A 19,792-nucleotide genomic window follows, 5' to 3' on the forward strand; every position below is an offset into this window, starting at 1 on the left:
ATGACTCTAAATGTGGTGGGTCATCATACTCATTGTTGTCATCTAGTGTTTAACTATGGGAGTTAGTCCAACTATGGTATAAATCCAACTATGGTATTAGTCCAACAATGGTATTAGTGTTTCTTCTCTAAGTTTTGTATTAGTATTGTAAGAAATCTGACGTTCTTAAGACTGTAAACTGCTGTCCCAAGTGGGCTTGTTGGGCCAGTGGTTGAGGTCACTGCCCTTGGTCAAGGCGACCGGAGTTCAAGCACCCGAATCGCAACAATGGTGTCAGAAGGTGGGATTCGCACCCATGCTCCAAGGAATGTCAGATTTGTTACAGTGTAGTGGCTATTATGGTAACTCACCAGCTTCACTCAACCGCATTCACAACAGCTTTGATGGCTAACTCGCACACTGCAATGCACATCAATGAAATGTTCATTAACTTATAACCCAATGGTTACACGGCATGATTCTACAGTGAGGGAAAAAGTATTTGATCCCCCTGCTGATTTTGTACGTTTGCCCACTGACAAAGAAATGATCAGTCTATCATTTTAATGGTAGGTTTATTTGAACAGTGAGAGACAGAATAACAACAAAAAAATCCAGAAAAACGCATGTCAAAAATGTTATAAATTGATTTGCATTTTAATGAGGGAAACAAGTATTTGACCCCCTCTCAATTAGAAAGATTTCTGGCTCTCAGGTGTCTTTTATACAGATAACGAGCTGAGATTAGGAGCACACTCTTAAAGGGAGTGCTCCTAATCTCAGTTTGTTACCTGTATAAAAGACACCTGTCCACAGAAGCAATCAATCAGTCAACCTTAATGGACTAGTAACAATCTGTAGGACTGGTTAAACAATCAGCATGCCTCCATTGTCATTCCAGCCCACAAGTCAATATACCCATTTTCTCTTGCCCCACAACTCTAAATGTTCAGCCTTCGGCTGTGGCATCCTGTCACCGTATATCTATATGTGTATCCATCAACATATTCATTCTGTAGCAGAATTCATTTATCCATGTGGGCGTACAGTTTGGATTAGATTTTGCAGTCAGCACAGACAACACAGTCAGCTCGACGTGCATATTGTGTATCTGTATAGTAGCTAGCTGTTCCCCATATGGAATAATGCCTGAGGAATCAGGGACAGATCATTCAACACAGAAATCGAATATAAGTCTAGTGAGCGGGGAGACATCGTATTATGTTTACATAAGTGCCTGTCTCCCGTCTCTGTCCCCTATTCATATCACCCTTCCCTGACTGCCTCTGTGACTGCCTCTGTTATGTCTGCCATCAGTCTGATCCCCAATCAGAGTCTGACTCAACCAGCCATAGCCTTATTATGTCTTTTGTCACATCATCCAGACTCCAGACTGATCTCAGATCTGTTTATATTCTGGGCTATCACCGGCGTGGACCGATGAATCAGCTGATAGCGCTAGCATAACGACGCCCGACGTCCCGTAGCCGAATAAGTGAGGCGGGCGAGATTGGGTGTGCATGTGTGTGTGTAGGGGGAAAATATATTAGGCTTATCTGTGATTGGGTCCTGCTCTAGTCCCTTTGTGACAGATGCTTCCGTCGCCGGGCGGTTGCCTGTCTCCAGACAGATTGTTCTTATTGGCTGTGACTCCTGTGGATGACTGCATGCCTACTCTGCTGGCCCCTAGATTGTGTAAGAACAATGTAGACAAAGATTCCATTATGTCCTTAAAGTGCTCAGCAATAAGAGACCTTCCCACCACACTGAATGCTATAGGAGATAAAGTGCTTGGAATTGATCAACTGGTGTAATTCCCTCTGTATTGCTCATTGTCAGTGGTGGTGGATGGTCGTTATTTCAACAGGCATTGGTAGAAATGTGTTTCTCTATCTTTGTATTGCTCTTGTTTCTGTACCTTTCAGAGCCTATTAAATGAAGGTTCCCTGCAGTGACATACATAGAGGAGCTAACCGGGTTTAGAGAGACTTAATTCATAATGTTTGTTTTTGTATGTTGGAGTGTCTGGCTGTGTGCATGGGTTTGGGTGTGTGTGTGTGTGTGCTTGTGTGTTTATTGAGTCCATGTGTGTGCAATATGCATGATTGCAAAGTGTGTGCATGTGTTGCCCTGCGCGTCTATGTGTGTGATTTGCGTGTATCCCTGCATGTGTGTGTGTTTGTGTACCTGGCCTCTCATTGGATTATCATGTTTAGATGGGAGCCAGTAATGTGTGATGGTGGTCCCAGTGGCAGATGGGACATCTGTGTGGTCACTTTAATTAAGAGCTCACCAGCCAGAAAACCAGTCAGTCAGCAGGCTGCCCACACTGTCTTCAGCCTGAACCTTTGACCCACTTGATAATGCCAGCTCTGCACTCTTAAATCACTGATACACACACACACACACACTGTGTGTAGTGCTTAGTTCAGGATGAGTGAGCATATTGTGCCTTCCAAAAGTGGCATTATTTCATTATTATATTGTTACCTGCATTATTACTTGCAATCCCACTCAAATCTGATTCTCCAGTGAAATAACCATCCATTGTACCTGTTTCTTTGGTTGTCAAGGATAGAACATATGTGCCCTGCAGATATCTAGGCAACATATCATCTACGTCCCCAAATGGCACCTATTCCCTACATAGTGTATTACTTTTGACTAGAGCCCTATAGGCTCTGGTCAAAAAGTAGTGCACTATATAGGGAATACGGTGCCATTTGGGACATAGCCATAGCCTACCATTCATTTCGCATCAGAAGAGAATAGCCTCATTCCAGAAAGTGTCCTCATAGATAATATCCAGGAATTATGGAGGTTGACATCCAATCTCTTAGGGTGTTTTCACACTTGGTCCCTTTGAGACAATTTTTATGAACTCAGTGCGGTTTGCAGAATTTTTATGTGCAGTGTGAACACCCAAAGGAACTCAGACCCCTCAAAAGTGCCCCTGAAGCGAAGGAGGTGGTCTGAGTTCGGTTTGCTTGAATTCCGCTGGCCGGTTACCTTTTTAGGGCAGTGTGAACACAAAGCTCCCCAGGTTCACTTCTCATTATTCCGGTACCACACACTAGACTACTGCAAAACCGTTTCCTCTGACATAACCCCTCACATTGGTGCCAACGAAAGAGAGATGATGATGACGTGCAGGTTCGCAGATAAAACGTGCTGTTTTTGAATATTGATTAGACGATGCTCGGACATAAGAAAATGTGTGTGGAGTTTCGTACTGACACGATGTTCAGATTATTTGTTTGCAATATGTAATCTATAGGCTAAGCACCTCGTAAACTGTTTATTCGATTGTGGGGCTTGAATAGTGTAGGAAGACAACAACATATCTGGTGAATCAATGCTAGCTCTTAAAGGGGCGATTGGATGTACAATTTTCAATTACAGCATTATTTAATCTGCAGTTATTCTTCTGCTATTTACCAATAATATATTCATGTAATATTATCTTCTGATCATTATTATTATGTCTCATCTTTTAAATAAATGCAGTCTATTAGCTTCCAAAATGTGAGTAGGTATATCTAGCTGTCTGATAACACGTTCGGATGGAATCGCTTGTCCTGCACTTTGTAAAAACCCAGAGAACCTTGAGTGAATGTTGGGAAAAAATATTAGTTCCTTTCTAAACATAGCAATGTGAATGCAAAGAGGACTCAGGCCACAAAATATGTGATGTGAATTGGCAAAAGAGTTGAGTCCTCATTCAAAGGCAAGGGCATTTTTTTGACCCCAGAGTTCACTTTAAAGTGGACCAAGATCGGTTATTTTAAAGAGGACTATACAGTATCTGAAACACCCTTAAATAGACTGGAATCTACTTGAACAATGGCATCAATTAATTTGAGTATCGTTAATGAAGTCACATTGAATGATGATAGTGCATTGAAATAAAGTTAGAGTAGGACCTCTAACTTTCAGTCATGAAACATATTATTAATGACCACTCCAAATAGGATAAAGATAAAATACCACAAACACATATCAACATTTTGGTAACACTTTTTATAGCCTGCAGGAATAATTAGCCTTTATGGGCCTGTCTTATAGGGCTTATAATATGTTATGTGTGTGTCTATATGTAACAAAACCATATTTTTTTCAGTAGAACTTCCTTAACAGGACACCATATTTTGTGAAGTTATTAGAATGTCTGTTTTAATTTTGTCTTTCCACAGCCTGGTCTCATAGACTAGATGTAACATAGTAAATGTAAAACTGGTACACTCAAATTAGTATGAAATGTTACGTTTGGTATGGTTACTTAAGACAAAAAATAAAAGTGGTGGTTGGTCGGGGTGGATAGATAGACGTATAATGCGAACATCTAGCAACACAAATGCGAACTTCTATCAACCCAAAGGTTGCGAGTTTGAATATCCTCACGGACAACTAGCATTTTGTCTAATTACCAACTTTTCAACTACTTAGCATGTTAGCTAACCCTTCCCTAACTTTAACCCTAAACCTAACTTCAAACTTAACCCTAACCTTAACCCTAACCCCAACCCAAACCCCTAGCCCAGCTAACGTTAGCCATCTAGTTAGAATTCGTAACATATCATAGGTTTAGCAAATTCGTAATATATTGTACGTTTTGCAAATTCATAATATATAATATGAATTGTAATTCGTGACATATCATACGAAATGAGTGATGGACATCCACAAATTAATACATACCATACGAAACGTAACATATCATTCTAACTGGAGTGTCTCATATTTACGTACAGATTTATACGAAATGCTCTGAAACCAGGTTGCTTTCCAATCTCCAGTTTTGGAAGACCAAGGTGTTCTGTGATGATATGAGAGAGTTATGTTAATGAGCTCCTTGTTAGATCCATAGCACTGCTGTCTCCCTCCTTCCTTCTCTCTGATCAGGGAATAGAGAAAACACACACATCAGAGAATGCCTAAGAGTGGAGCCAGACGAACCCCAGGGAAGCACAGCTTCTTACTAGCCCCAGCGGGGCATATGTGTGTGCTTCCTGATGTGCCTTGGTGCTTTCTTTCTGGAGGTGGAATGTAAGGGCAAGAACCTGATCGAAACAATCATTCAGTAGTGGGTCGTCTGGCTTTCTTCTCCATTTTGTACACAAAAAGACATCATAGTCTCGGTTCCCAGTTTTGTGTTTTCCTTTGTATTCATGTCTGTCCTCAGATCAGCAGGTCTGCATTCCTTAAGGGACTGGTCACTCACACCCTCGACCCCCCCCCCAACACACACACACACACACACACACACACCCTCCCCCATCCCTTATCCAGCTGAGCATTAAAGGGGAGGAGACCCCAGCAGGAAGGTCACATGGTCGGCCCCTGACTTGGGTCAGCCCTCAGGGAGCTAGCTCCAGCTTGCTCGTCATTAAAACTCAAGGATTAGTAGAAGCCCACACAGCCCACTCCTGTAGGTTATTTACACACACAGGGGCCAGACACTGCAGAGAGAGGACAGAGGGCAACGGGAAACCAACTAACAGGAGCCCTCTCAACTTCTCGAGGGCTGAAGTTTGTCTAGTTAGGAGCAGAGTGACATAGACAAGTAGCGAGAAGATGGAGGTGGAAGAAGGTGGCGTGTGGACTTTAGGAGAAGTTGACCGGACTGGATTGTAAGGAGAGCCAAGCCTGAGCCACATCACCCCCAGCAGTCTAGCCCTCCCTCCTCCTTACAGTCGACAGCATGTCCTGTGGACAGGCAGGGACCAGGGGGACCCGGGGGCCACTGGGGCCCCCCATCAAAGGCTTCCACTTAGGGTTTAGCCTGAAGATGAGGGAAGCAGTTTTCAGGTAATGAAAGATCCAGGCTCTCTTTGCTTCTCACTGTCTCTATTTGTCTTCAACACTTGTCTGCCTTTATGGAGACAGAAGTTTGAAAACTCTGGAGAACTCGGTAGCATGCTGGAGAACTGTTAAACCTGCATACTAAAGCCTATATTTTGTGTATAAGGTCATGGCCACCTGCAATAATATGCTGGCTAATCAATGGGCTAACTCCAAGACACTTACCTACGCTCTCCTTCTTGACTTTGAATCAGCTTTGTCTCCACAAGTTTTTTTTTCCTTGTCAGGATATGGGAGACGTATGGACTACAGGCTTGTGAGTACCAATAACAACAGCAGATGATTACTCTAGGTCTAGATTTACAACTCTGTGGAGTATTCTGTCTGCACGGGGGGGCAGGAATGAGTGGTTGGACGTTCAAGTCCAGACATGTTGTTTGGAGAGTCATGCTTGGTTTCATGCCTGGCCCCCCACTATTACCACAGTCTGAGAGAGGGGAAGGGAGGAGGGGGAGAGGAGAGAACATAGGGTCAGGCTATAAAAAACACTACAGACCATGGTCATGTGCTTACCTCGTTAGCGTGTTAGCGTGTTCCGGCCCACAGCTGTACCAGTGAGTTATCACCCGGCCCACCGCCACAGCTAGCTTGCTAAAACACACATTCCCTGGTTCCCAATGAGCTCGGTGATTGCACTCATGTTCAGAGATCAATGCCCTTTTAGGCTAATCTAACACCCATACCAGCCCCAAAGTGTTTCATTTCAAACAGGGCCCCACGGTCAGAGCAGCTGCGGAGTTGATTTGGATGAATCGGGCGCTGTTTCACATCCTGCACATCTGGTGGCATCTTGAGGAAAGAAATTATCATTTGCTATTCTTTGAAGCTACTTTGCTGTTCCACACACAGCCATCAGACTGCTGTTCCACTCACAGCATCAGACTGCTGTTCCACTCACAGCCATCAGACTCTGCTGTTCCAATCACAGCATCAGACTGCTGTTCCACTCACATTTTAGTCATTTAGCAGACGCTCTTATCCAGAGCGACTTACAGTTAGTGAGTGCATACATTTTCATACTGGCCCCCCGTGGGAAACGAACCCACAACCCCTGGCGTTGCAAGCGCCATGCTCTACCAACTGAGCTACAGGGGACTACAGACTGCTGTTCCACTCACAGCCATCAGACTTTGCTGTTCCACTCACAGCCATCAGACTATGCTGTTCCACTCACAGCCATCAGACTGCTGTTCCACTCACAGCCATCAGACTGCTGTTCCACTCACAGCCATCAGACTGCTGTTCCACTCACAGCCATCAGACTGCTGTTCCACTCACAGCCATCAGACTGCTGTTCCACTCACAGCCATCAGACTGCTGTTCCACTCACAGCCATCAGACTGCTGTTCCACTCACAGCATCAGACTGCTGTTCCACTCACAGCATCAGACACATTAGCGAGGGATGGGAGACGGTTAGCCTGATAATAAGTGTCAGTTCTATATTTAAACAACCCACTTTACTAGAGGGTTTGTTTGTTGATGATTTTACATTTCTCCCCTCCCTCCCTTGTGCCGCAATTAACCGAGTTAGAGGAGTTCCAATGTAGTCAGGGAATTGGAATGATTGAGTTTATTTAGGGGGATTAGGGGAAGTTTTGAAATGTAATTTAATTTCAGAGGCTGATCAACTTGGAGAGGTTATTCAGATGTAACAGTCTGTCTGGCATTACTGTATAGTGGTGACAGTGTAGTTAGTTTGAGGGGAGATCACTCACACGCACTCACATTCTCACACACACACACACTAATTCACTTCCGCTATGGATTAAACATGCTGGTTATGATGATCTTTTACAGGCGTACTAAATGAGATCAGATTACAAGCCTGTGTGAAAGTAGGGCATCCGTTGGTTCACACATGATCAAGGCTTTCCTGTCTTGCCACTGGTAGGCTGCAGACCAGCAGACTGCCTGTGGCACAGTGACATGGAATATGCAGTGAACTTATGGAAGCTGTATGGATCTGGTGGCGGTGGCACCGTCTGAGGCAGTTACATACACAGGCAGGCAGGCAGCCAACACACAGCAACTGTCTATGGCGTAATATGAACACCTATCCACACATGATCAGGCACATATACTGACATTTATGGTCAACGCATAGAGACACTTATGCCTGAATAGCCACTACCAAAGTCATTTATTTAAAGAGTTGGGCCAATGAGGTTTCTGTCTGAATGTTCCGAGGGCGCCACTTTGTCCTCTATAGCCGTCGCTAAAGTGATAATTGACGCTTCCGCTTCGTGCTGTTGATTTCGGATAGTTTTCAAACCTATCAAGATGTCCACAGTACCGACTTGGATACACATTATCCCGAATGCTGATCAATAAAAACGCCTGTTCAATTCGCTGATCTGTTCTGCTTGTTTACAGCGGGTCATTTCATAGGGAATTTTCAGAGGCGCTCTCCTATCGTTACCTCATCAAAATGTCGAGAATAAAGGCGCTAACATGGCGTCCGCTCTGAAACCTGTCCGACATCTCTTAATATATGTCTCTGGGTACCACTGTACACATGTATGAACATACAGTACCAGTCAAAAGTTTGGACACACCTACTCATTCAAGGGTTTTCTTTATTTTTTACTATTTTCTATATTGTAGAATAATAGTGAATACCTCAAACTATGAAATAACACATATGGAATCATGTAGTAACCAAAAAAGTGTTAAACAAATCAAAATATATTTTATATTTGAGATTCTTCAAAGTAGCCACCCTTTGCCTTGATGACAGCTTTGCACGCTTTTGGCATTCTCTCAACCAGCTTCACCTGGAATGCTTTTCCAACAGTCTTGAAGGAGTTCCCACATATGCTGTGCACTTGTTGGCTGCTTTTCCTTCACTCTGCTGTCCAACTCATCCCAAACCATCTCAATTGGGTTGAGGTCGGGTGATTGTGGAGACCAGGTCATCTGATGCAGCACTCCATCACTCTTCTTCTTGGTAAAATAGCCCTTACACAGCCTGGAGGTGTGTTGGGTCAATGTCCTGTTGAAAAACAAATGATAGTCCCACTAAGTCCAAACCAGATGGGATGGCGTATCGCTGCAGAATGCTGTGGTAGCCATGCTGGTTAAATTCTAAATAAATCACAAACAGAGTCACCAGCAAAACACCCCACACCATAACACCTCCTCCTCCATGCTTTACGGTGGGAAATACACATGCAGAGATAATCCGTTCACCCAACCCGCGTCTCACAAAGACACGGCGGTTGGAATCACAAATCTCAATTTGGTCTCCACACCAAAGGATACGTTTCCACCAGTCGAATGTCCATTGCTTGTGTTTCTTGGCCCAAGCAAGTCTCTTCTTCTTATTGGTGTCCTTTAGTAGTGGTTTATTTGCAGCAATTCAACCATGAAGGCCTGATTCACACAGTCTCTTCTGAACAGTTGATGTTGAGATGTGTCTGTTAGTTGAACTCTGTGAAGCACTTATTTGGGCTGCAATTTCTGAGGCTGGTAACTAATGAACTTATCCTCTGCAACAGAGATGGACTGTCGTTTCTCTTTGTTTATTTAAACTGTTCTTGCAATAATATGGACTTGGTCTTTTACCAAATAGGGCTATCTTCTGTATACCACCCCTACCTTGTCACAACACAACTGATTGGCTCAAACACATTAAGAAGGATATAAATTCCACAAATTCCACAAATTAACTTTTTAACAATGCACACCTGTTAATTGAAATGCATTCCAGGTGACTACCCTCATGAAGCTGGTTGAGAGAATGGCAAGAGTGTGCAAAGCTGTCATCAAGGCAAAGGGTGGCTTCTTTGAAGAATCTCAAATATAAAATATATTTTGTTTTGTTTAACACTTTTTTGGTTACTACGTGATTCCATATGTGTTATTTCATAGTTTTGATGTCTTCCCTATTATTCTACAATGTAGAAAATAGTAACAATTAAGAAAAACCCTGGAATGAGTAGATGTGTTCAAACCTTTGACTGGTACTGTATTTGAACTCGACATGGGAGCCAGATCTAATTTTAAATGACCCTGTAGTTCTTTACATAGCAGCAATGCCAAGCACAGTAGATCCTTATGAGATGGAATGTCCATTCAGGCTGATACAAGAGCCTGTACAAGGACTTCAGCTGGGATAGGTTGTGTGTAGAGGGGAGAGAACCTGACCACAGCCCACCTTTTCCTCTCCATGCCCCAAGAGGAGCATCCAGGCCGGGGGAGGTTGGGGGGAGGTGAAGCAGTTGCGGGACAGCTGTGCTCCTGGCTGTGCTGTGGAGTAATGGGATTCATCCTGTCATCCTCCCTAAGTATCTCCTCTGGGGCCATCAGTGATGTTCTTGTGGTGCATGTGGGCCACACATGCTAACATTCACGCACACGCACACACACACACACACAACCCTACCACAGATCCTCCGGGAGCCTCTGAGGGCTAGAGGCCTCTGCTCATATGGGTCCCCTTGGCTCCCAGCTCACTGCTAACTGCTTCCTATGGCCAGAGATGTACATGTGGAAAAAACATAATGGATTTGCTCGAAATCCAACCTCAACTAAAAGAGGGGAAAAGAGGAGTGAGAGAAAGAGGATTGTGTCTTAAAGAGGAATTAACTCAAGCCTTCCCTTATCCATATGTGTATGCAGTGACTTTTTGGTCACAAAACGTAGCATGTTTGTGAGAATTGTACCCTATGTGACACGTTACTTCCCTCAAATGAAATAAAGATGGTGGAAGCATCCAGGAGGTAGTCGTTATCTCTCTCAGAAGAATAGGAGGCTGTAAAAAAGTGACATGACTGCCTTGGCCTGCCTGGCCTCTGACTGTCTCACTCGTCCCTTTGAGCGTCCCCTGCCTCCCTGTCATGCGTGTCTCATTGTCAGGGGTCAAAGTTGACTTGAAAGAGCCAGTGGTCCTAAGGTTTAAGGACTTTGTAATGCTACCCCCATGCTAACTGGGATGAAGGGCCCTTGTGGCTTTTACAGCGTTTTCCGCTTTAAACAAAACTGGATGTGTATCGCCTGGTCAGAGAACGAGTGCAGAGACCCCAACAGCATTTGCCCTGAGGGCTTTATTAGGGGTTCAGGTCGCTCTCTAGGGTAGGACAGGGTAGAGTCCCAATTACAATTACCCATTCTGGTCGAAAAACACAAAACAAAAATTTGAAAGAGGATAAAGAAGTAGCTTAGCTTAATCTATCGGCCTGCCGGGCAATTACATGCGTTTACAGAGGTGGAAGAGATTTAGTGGGAATGCGAAAAAGAGTCGTTAACCGGAAAAATTGAACTTTGCAATGCTGAGTCAGATAGTTTGGGTGAGTTTTCCAGGAACTGCTGCCGGGTGAAGATTAGGCGATAATAATATTTATCCATCAAGTCATGGTGACCCCTCGTGCTTAAGACTTTTCAAATTGTGCCTTTGTCAAACCTGGTTAATGGGGTTTGGGAGAGCTCAGCTCCTAATACCGTGTTGATGGAGTGAGAGTTTGGAGCAGGGCTTTTCCCCAGTGAGCCCAGAGGCTGCAGAAGCCAGGTAGATCAATCCAACCCATGAGCTCACGGTCTCACTCTTTCTCTAGCATGGTGATATGTGTCCTAAGAAATACATATGTTTGTCTTTCAGTCTGTCTGCCTGTCTGTGTACAGTATTGACACGACGACACAGCAGTGACTTACATAGCAATAGAAAGTGTTGGTTTCAACTCAGCCTAAAGCATCTCTAATCCCTGGCAGCTAGTAAAGCTCCACATGTCTGCTGTCCATCCATCCACCCATTCATCCCCTCACACTTATCCCAGGCTGGGTGATCCCTATCCTGGCCTCCCCCTGTGGCCACAGACCTGATCCCCTGGTCGTAGCCTAGCCACAGCCTAGCGTCGACACAGCAGGGGCTGTCCTCCTCTGGCTCAGGCTTAACATGAGACATATGGGAAAGGGTTTCCCTCCCTCCCCCTTTCCTCCCCTCTCCCTCCCTCCCCCTTTACGTCTCCCTCCCTTTGGACCGCAGACTTCCCTTACCAGACCATGGTCCTGACTGGGACAGCATTGGGATTGGATAATAACCCACCACAAGGGCAGACACAGGGCCACCTCATAGAAAGCAAGACTGGTTTAGACTGGCCGGCGGGTTGTGTGTGCTTCATGATTCCAAACCAGAGACCAGCTAACGGACGACCAACCAAACATGCTGGCTGTGTCTGTTCGATGGGAAAAGCACTCAGGCTTGTATGATTCTTGACTGGCCCTATTTTAGCGGACCTACATTTTGATCTGTGTCTGGGTCAGCCGGTGACACTCTGAGAGCTGAGGGCTGAGAGCAGGCTGGCTGGTTGGTCCGTCTGCTTGTCCCCATGGAGCTTAGGGGAGTGTGCACAGTGTTTGTGGCGTTGTTTAGGAGAAAGGATGTTTGTAAGAACCGCAAAGGACCCAAATTCAGCAACATGGGGTAAGTCGGACTCTGAGGCAATCTGATCAGTGTGAGCGTTTAAAGATCTGTGTGTGTGTGTGTGTGTGTGTGTGTTGTTCTTTTGCTAAATCCTTGGTTGTGCGTGAAGCGTTGTTAGAGGTACCGCTGAGAACTAGTTTAATTTTACTAGTATCCGTTCTACAACTGGAATAGCGCTTGCTAGTTTACATTGACAGGTGATAAAAATGGCGTCCCATTTGAAGTCTGGACGGCGTTGAAAGTTTTCATGGCTTTAATGGCAGGAAGCTGCAAATCTGTGTGTCAATGTTCGGGCCATCTGAAAGCGGCTGAGACATGAGTAATGTGAGACACAGGACGCAGGGGGAGACCGCCACACAGGGTGTTCTACCTCTAAAAGGCCGTTTTGGTCCATCAATGGTCGGATGTTCTGATGGCTTGTCAAACACACCTCATTCAGCTCATTCAGACATCTGGCTTCCTTCCCCCATTGGCTTTACTTGAAGTGATGTGGGGTGTGTGTCGGTGTGTGTGTGTGTGTTACTTATACCTGGGGCTGGAGATTGATTGGAGACTTAATTGTACTTCCTGGCTGTTGCCGACGTGTTTGAAATTCAGCTGGTGCAGTCTGGGGGTCAAAACGAGTCAGGCTTTGCTTTCCTCCATCCATCCATAGCTCCATCTTTCCCTTCCTCCTTCCTTTTCTCCAGCGAGGTCCTCAATAGAAGGTCATTTACAACCACTGAGATTGTAACCACATTAAGTAAGAGCTGTTCGGACACAGATGTATGTTTTTTTTTGTGTAGAATCAAAGTTATCTTTCACAACTTTTTTGTCACGAAGATTGTTATCAGCTCTCATGGTTTGAGTTGACATCAAGTAGAGTTGCTATCGTAAAGATTGAAGTGTTTCACAAAAACAGGAAATTGCCAACAGATTTTAAATGCCAATGTTATTACATTTAGTATCATAGACAAAGTTAATGGTTCAAGTTGTTAGGAGAAAAATCATAGACTGTGACCTATGTAAATTGGATCGAAGTGACATCATATTCACACTTAATATACAGCATATGTGCTACTTGAGGGAGTTTTGAAATTCTTGATGGATTACAGTTATGATCTTAATTCATGTTTATTATTAGAGATAAATGAAATAAACTCTCATAACCTTTTAAACCATTCTCACTCTATTCGATTAAATATAAAACCATTTTTTTTTTAAACTTAAAAAGCATTATGCACTCAAAACAACCTCTCGGATCTCCCTCCCAAGTCCTCATTAATTATACTGCTAAATAGCTTCAGAAAACAATATAATTCCTAATCAGTACACCATCAAAATGTGATTATCAGGGGTAATTGTCCAAGACAGTCCTATTTGTGATGCTCCCCCAGATGAATCGGAGGGAGAAATGTGGTTAGAATTAATGGGAGCTAAACTTGAACCCGCCTTTCAAGACGACAATATAACTAAATGTTATGTTCAGGTCACTGTGTGTGTAGATGATCTACCTTGGTCATGTATGGTGCTGAGGATCTTAATGTATGGTGCTGAGGATCTTAATGTTTTTCCACAAAATCCTGGACTATCGGACCACCATTTTATTACATTTGCAATCGCAACAAATAATCTGCTCAGACCCCAACCAAGGAGCATCAAAAGTCGTGCTATAAATTCTCAAACAACACAAAAATTAATTGATGCCCTTCCAGACTCCTTCTGCCTACCCAAGGACGTCAGAGGACAAAAATCAGTTAACCACTTAACTGAGGAACTCAATTTAACCTTGCGCAATACCCTAGATGCAGTTGCACCCTAAAAACGAAAAACATTTGTCATAAGAAACTAGCTCCCTGGTATACAGAAAATACCCGAGCTTTGGAAGCAAGCTTCCAGGAAATTGGAACGGAAATGGCGCCACACCAAACTGGAAGTCTTCCGACTAGCTTGGAAAGACAGTACCGTGCAGTACCGAAGAGCCCTCACTGCTGCTCGATCATCCTACTTTTCCAACTTAATTGAGGAAAATAAGAACAATCCAAAATTTCTTTTTGATACTGTTGCAAAGCTAACTAAAAAGCAGCATTCCCCAAGAGAGGATGGCTTTCACTTCAGCAGTGATAAATTCATGAACTTCTTTGAGGAAAAGATCATGACCATTAGAAAGCAAATTACGGACTCCTCTTTGAATCTGCGTATTCCTCCAGGGCTTAGCTGTCCTGGATCTGCACACTCTGCGAGGGCCTGGGATCGGGAGAGACACTTAAGTGTTTTAGTACTATATCTCTTGACACAATGATGAAAATAATCATGGCCTCTAAACCTTCAAGCTGCATACTGGATCCTATTCCTACTAAACTGCTGAAGGAGCTGCTTCCTGTGCTTGGCCCTCCTATGTTGAACATAATAAACAGCTCTCTATCCACCGGATGTGTACCAAACTCACTAAAAGTGGCAGTGATAAAGCCTCTCTTGAAAAAAGCCAAACCTTGACCCGGAAAATATAAAAAACTATCGGCCTATATCGAATCTTCCATTCCTCTCAAAAATTTTAGAAAAAGCTGTTGCGCAGCAACTCACTGCCTTTCTGAAGACAAACAATGTATACGAAATGCTTCAGTCTGGTTTTAGACCCCATCATAGCACTGAGACTGCACTTGTGAAGGTGGTAAATGACCTTTTAATGGCGTCAGACCGAGGCTCTGCATCTGTCCTCGTGCTACTAGACCTTAGTGCTGCCTTTGACACCATCGATCACCACATTCTTTTTGGAGAGACTGGAAACCCAAATTGGTCTACACGGACAAGTTCTGGCCTGGTTTAGATCCTACCTGTCGGAAAGATATCAGTTTGTCTCTGTGAATGGTCTGTCCTCCGACAAATCAACTGTACATTTCGGTGTTCCTCAAGGTTCCGTTTTAGGACCACTATTGTTTTCACTATATATTTTACCTCTTGGGGATGTTATTCGAAAACATAATGTTAACTTTCACTGCTATGCGGATGACACACAGCTGTACATTTCAATGAAACATGGTGAAGCCCCAAAATTGCCCTCGCTAGAAGCCTGTGTTTCAGACATAAGGAAGTGGATGGCTGAAAACTTTTTACTTTTAAACTCGGACAAAACAGAGATGCTTGTTCTAGGTCCCAAGAAACAAAAAGAGATCTTCTGTTAAATCTGACAATTCATCTAGATGGTTGTAAAGTCGTCTCAAATAAAACTGTGAAGGACCTCTGTGTTACTCTTGACCCTGATCTCTCTTTTGACGAACATATCAAGACTGTTTCAAGGACAGCTTTTTTCCATCTACGTAACATTGCAAAAATCAGAAATGTTCTGTCCAAAAATGATGCAGAAAAATTAATCCATGCATTTGTTACTTCTAGGTTAGACTACTGCAATGCTCTATTTTCCGGCTACCCGGATAAAGCACTAAATAAACTTCAGTTAGTGCTAAATACGGCTGCTAGAATCCTGACTAGAACCAAGAAATTTGATCATATTACTCCAGTGCTAGCTTCCCTACACTGGCTTCCTGTTAAGGCAAGGGCTGATTTCAAGGTTTTACTGTTAACCTATAAAGCGTTACATGGGCTTGCTCCTACCTATCTTTCCGAGTTGGTCCTGCCGTACATACCAATACGTACGCTACGGTCACAAGACGCAGGCCTCCCTAATTGTCCCTAGAATTTCCTAAGCAAACAGCGGGAGGCAGGGCTTTCTCCTATAGATCTCCATTTTTATGGAACAGTCTGCCTACCCATGTGAGAGACGCAGACTCGGTCTCAACCTTTAAGTCTTTACTGAAGACTTATCTCTTCAGTAGGTCATATGATTGAGTGTAGTCTGGCCCAGGAGTGTGAAGGTGAACGGAAAGGCTGGAGCAACGAACAGCCCTTGCTGTCTCTGCCGGGCCGGTTCCCCTCTCCACTGGGGTTCTCTGCCTCTAACCCTGTTGCAGGGGCTGAGTCACTGGCTTGCTGGTGCTCTTTCATGCCGTCCCTGGGAGGGGTGCGTCACTTGAGTGGGTTGAGTTACTGACGTGATCTTCCTGTCTGGGTTGGCGCCCCCTTGGTTTGTGCTGTGGTGGAGACCTCTGTGGGCTATACTGGCCTTGTCTCAGGATTGTAAGTTGGTGGTTGGGGATATCCCTCTAGTGGTGCGGGGCTGTGCTTTGGCGGAGTGGGTGGGGTTATATCCTTCCTGTTTGGCCCTGTCCGGGGTTTCTTCGGATGGGGCCACAGTGTCTCCGGACCGCTCCTGTCTCAGCCTCCAGTATTTATGCTGCAGTAGTTTATGTGTCGGGGGCTGGGGTTAGTTGGTTATACCTGGAGTACTTCTCCTGTCTTATCCAGTGTCCTGTGTGAATTTAAGTATGCTCTCTCTAATTCTCTCGTTCTCTCTTTCTCTCTGAGAACCTGAGCCCTAGGACCATACGTCAGGACTACCGGGCATGATGACACCTTGCTGTCCCCAGTCCGCCTGGCCTTGCTGCTATTCCAGTTTCAACTGTTCTGCCTGCGGCTACGAAACCCCTACCTGTCCCAGACCTGCTGTTTTCAACTCTTTAATGATCGGCTATGAAAAGCCAACTGAGAGACCTGAGCCCTAGGACCATACGTACGGGACTACCGTCCGTGGTGACTCCTTGCTGTCCCCAGTCCGCCTGGCCTTGCTGCTATTCCAGTTTCAACTGTTCTGCCTGCGGTTATGGAACCCCTACCTGTCCCAGACCTGCTGTTTTCAACTCTTAATGATCGGCTATGAAAAGCCAACTGAGATTTATTCCTGATTATTATTTGACCATGCTTGTCACTTATGAACATTTTTGAACATCTTGGCATGGTTCTGTTATAATCTCCACCCGGCACAGCCAGAAGAGGACTGGCCACCCCTCATAGCCTGGTTCCTCTCTAGGTTTCTTCCTAGGCTTTCGCCTTTCTAGGGAGTTTTTCCTAGCCACCGTGCTTCTACACCTGCATTACTAGCTGTTTGGGGTTTTAGGCTGGGTTTCTGTACAGCACTTCGAGATATTAGCTGATGTAAGAAGGGCTATATAAAATAAAATTGATTGATTGATTGATTGAGATGTGTCATATGTAAAGTGTAGGCTAGCAGACACCTGAGAAAGATTTGTTTGGCTTTCCTCTCATATGTAGCTTTTGAATGCCAATGTTGCAGCATTACGCCTTGTCATAGCATTACGACTTGTCATAGCATTACGACTTGTCATAGCTTTACGCCTTGTCATAGATTTATGAATTGTCATAGCATTACGACATGTCATAGCATTAAATCAAATCAAATTGTATTTGTCACAATGCTTCATTAACAACAGGTGTAGACTAACAGTGAAATGCTTACTTACGGGCCCGTCCCAACAATGCAGAGAGGAAAAAGAAAAAGAATATAATGAGGAATAAATCCACAATGAGTAATGATAACATGACTATATACACGGGGTACCAGTACCAAGTGGATGTGCAGGGGTACGAGGTAATTGAGGTAGATATGTACATATAACTAGGAATAAAGGGACAGATAGTAAACAGCAGCAGCAGCGTATGTGATGAGTCAAAAGATACAGTATGCAGATATTCCATGTAGCTATTGGTTAACTATTTAATTAACTATTTAGCGGTCTTATAGCTTGGGGGTAGAAGCTATTCAGCATAGCATTACAACTAGTCCTGGACATTCCTGATTCATAGAAAAGCATTTTGACAGTCACAGAACGTTGTCAGGCACTTTGTAGCTCAGCATGTATTATGAAGTCAGACTTTGGCACCATGCTGCAGTGGCTTCCATCCATATCCATGGTCCCTTTATCCTCCTCTGCTCTCTCTCTCTGCTTATATGGTGCACATACAGGACCCTGTGACTTCAAACAGTCTGGGGAATCCAATGCATGTTGAAGTCATTCCCCTCAATCGGCACTGGAAGCCGTGTGTAGTTGTGTGTGTGCTGCAGGATAATTTATCTGGCCATCTCTCCTGGCCAGGCTGTAGATTCAGAACGGGCCTGGGTTTGTCCAGCAGTGCTTGTGGGGACTTTGAGGCACAACGTGTGCTCTCAGGGTCTACCCTGAATCAGCCCCTATTAAAAACATACAAAGAGACCCTTTCAGGTGCTGGCTAGCCGCAGCCGTCAGACCGCCAGCCTACAGCCCCTAGTCCTCAGCCACAACACAGGCCAGCCAGAGGAGAGGAACATCAAAGGCCCCCATCATCCTGTCACTTAGCCATGTGGAGGTCACTGGGGTCAGACCACTACCTCTCCACCTCTCTACACAGTGACGTTCTGTCTGTCTGGTAATGTGGCGGAGAATGTGGAGAATTTGATTTGAATGTGTTTTTTGAGGGAAGGAAAGATCTTGAGAGAATGAAATTGTGAAATAAAGTTGTTTGATAAAGCAGGTTAAAACAAAATACCTTTGTAATGCAATATCAATGTAAATATTGGGTAAATAATGCCTTTGCTCTCCTATTCATCTAGTGGATCAAAGTAAGGGTCAGGAGGTTTACCTTACGACATCATCTGACCAGTAAAAAACTCCTGACCCTGGTCATGCTGTAGACACAGGTACTTTTGTGATGAGGATGACTGAATCCCACTGTATTTCAGCTCTGCCATATTTGTTACCCAACTAATGTAAAGTCAATAAACTCTGAATGAGTCAGTTACCCCATGTTGGTTCAGTCACAAAGTCCTTGACCTGGCCTGACTACAATGTCCTAGTCCCACACCCCATATCCCTGACCATAACGATTAAGGACAGTGTACTAAGCGGCAGGCTACAGCAATCTGCCATAGACCTGACCACTCACTCAGCCTGTCAATCAATCAATCAGTCAGTCAGTCAGTCAGTCAGTCAGTCAGTCAGTCAGCTAGCTAGGCCTGATTATAGCCAGCTTTTCTCTGGCTTCCAACTCAGCCTGCCAGATGGTGTGGCTACTACAATGGCAGAGCACAGCCCTGCCTACGCTAAAGCCGTGGCTTAGCCGTCGTGCAACAGTTCAGCTATGAAAACCGCAGTGGGAAAACAGGCAAAATGTCACTGAGCTCAGCTGTAAGAACAAACAACAAACGTGGCTGATTTGTCTTCTCCAGAGTGTGTTAAGCCTAAACAGTTAATAGTGTTGAGATGGGGACTGTCACTGTTGAAAGGATGATCAGAAGTGTCACCACTTAAAGGTGACTGACACTGACAGGGAATTCAGTTAGACACAAGTAGGTTTCTTAATGCTGTTTACTGCAACATCAAGTTATCTGGTGTTGCGTCATTTTGCTCTCTTTACTCTTAGGAACGGCATTTTAAAATGCAAATGACACACCCATCTGTCCATCCATGGCTAGGTCCTTGTCTATGTCCCTGTCTATGTCCCTGGCTATGTCCTTGGCTTTGTCCCTGGCTCGGTCCCTGTCTATGTCCCTGGCTAGGTCCCTGGCTATGTCCCTGGCTATGTCCCTGTCTATGTCCCTGGCTATGTCCCTGTCTATGTCCCTATCTATTTCCCTGGCTATGTCCCTGACTAGGTCCCTGGC

Source organism: Coregonus clupeaformis, unplaced genomic scaffold (genome assembly GCF_020615455.1).
Source record: "Coregonus clupeaformis isolate EN_2021a unplaced genomic scaffold, ASM2061545v1 scaf0557, whole genome shotgun sequence".
NCBI classification, from domain to species: Eukaryota; Metazoa; Chordata; class Actinopteri; order Salmoniformes; family Salmonidae; genus Coregonus; species Coregonus clupeaformis.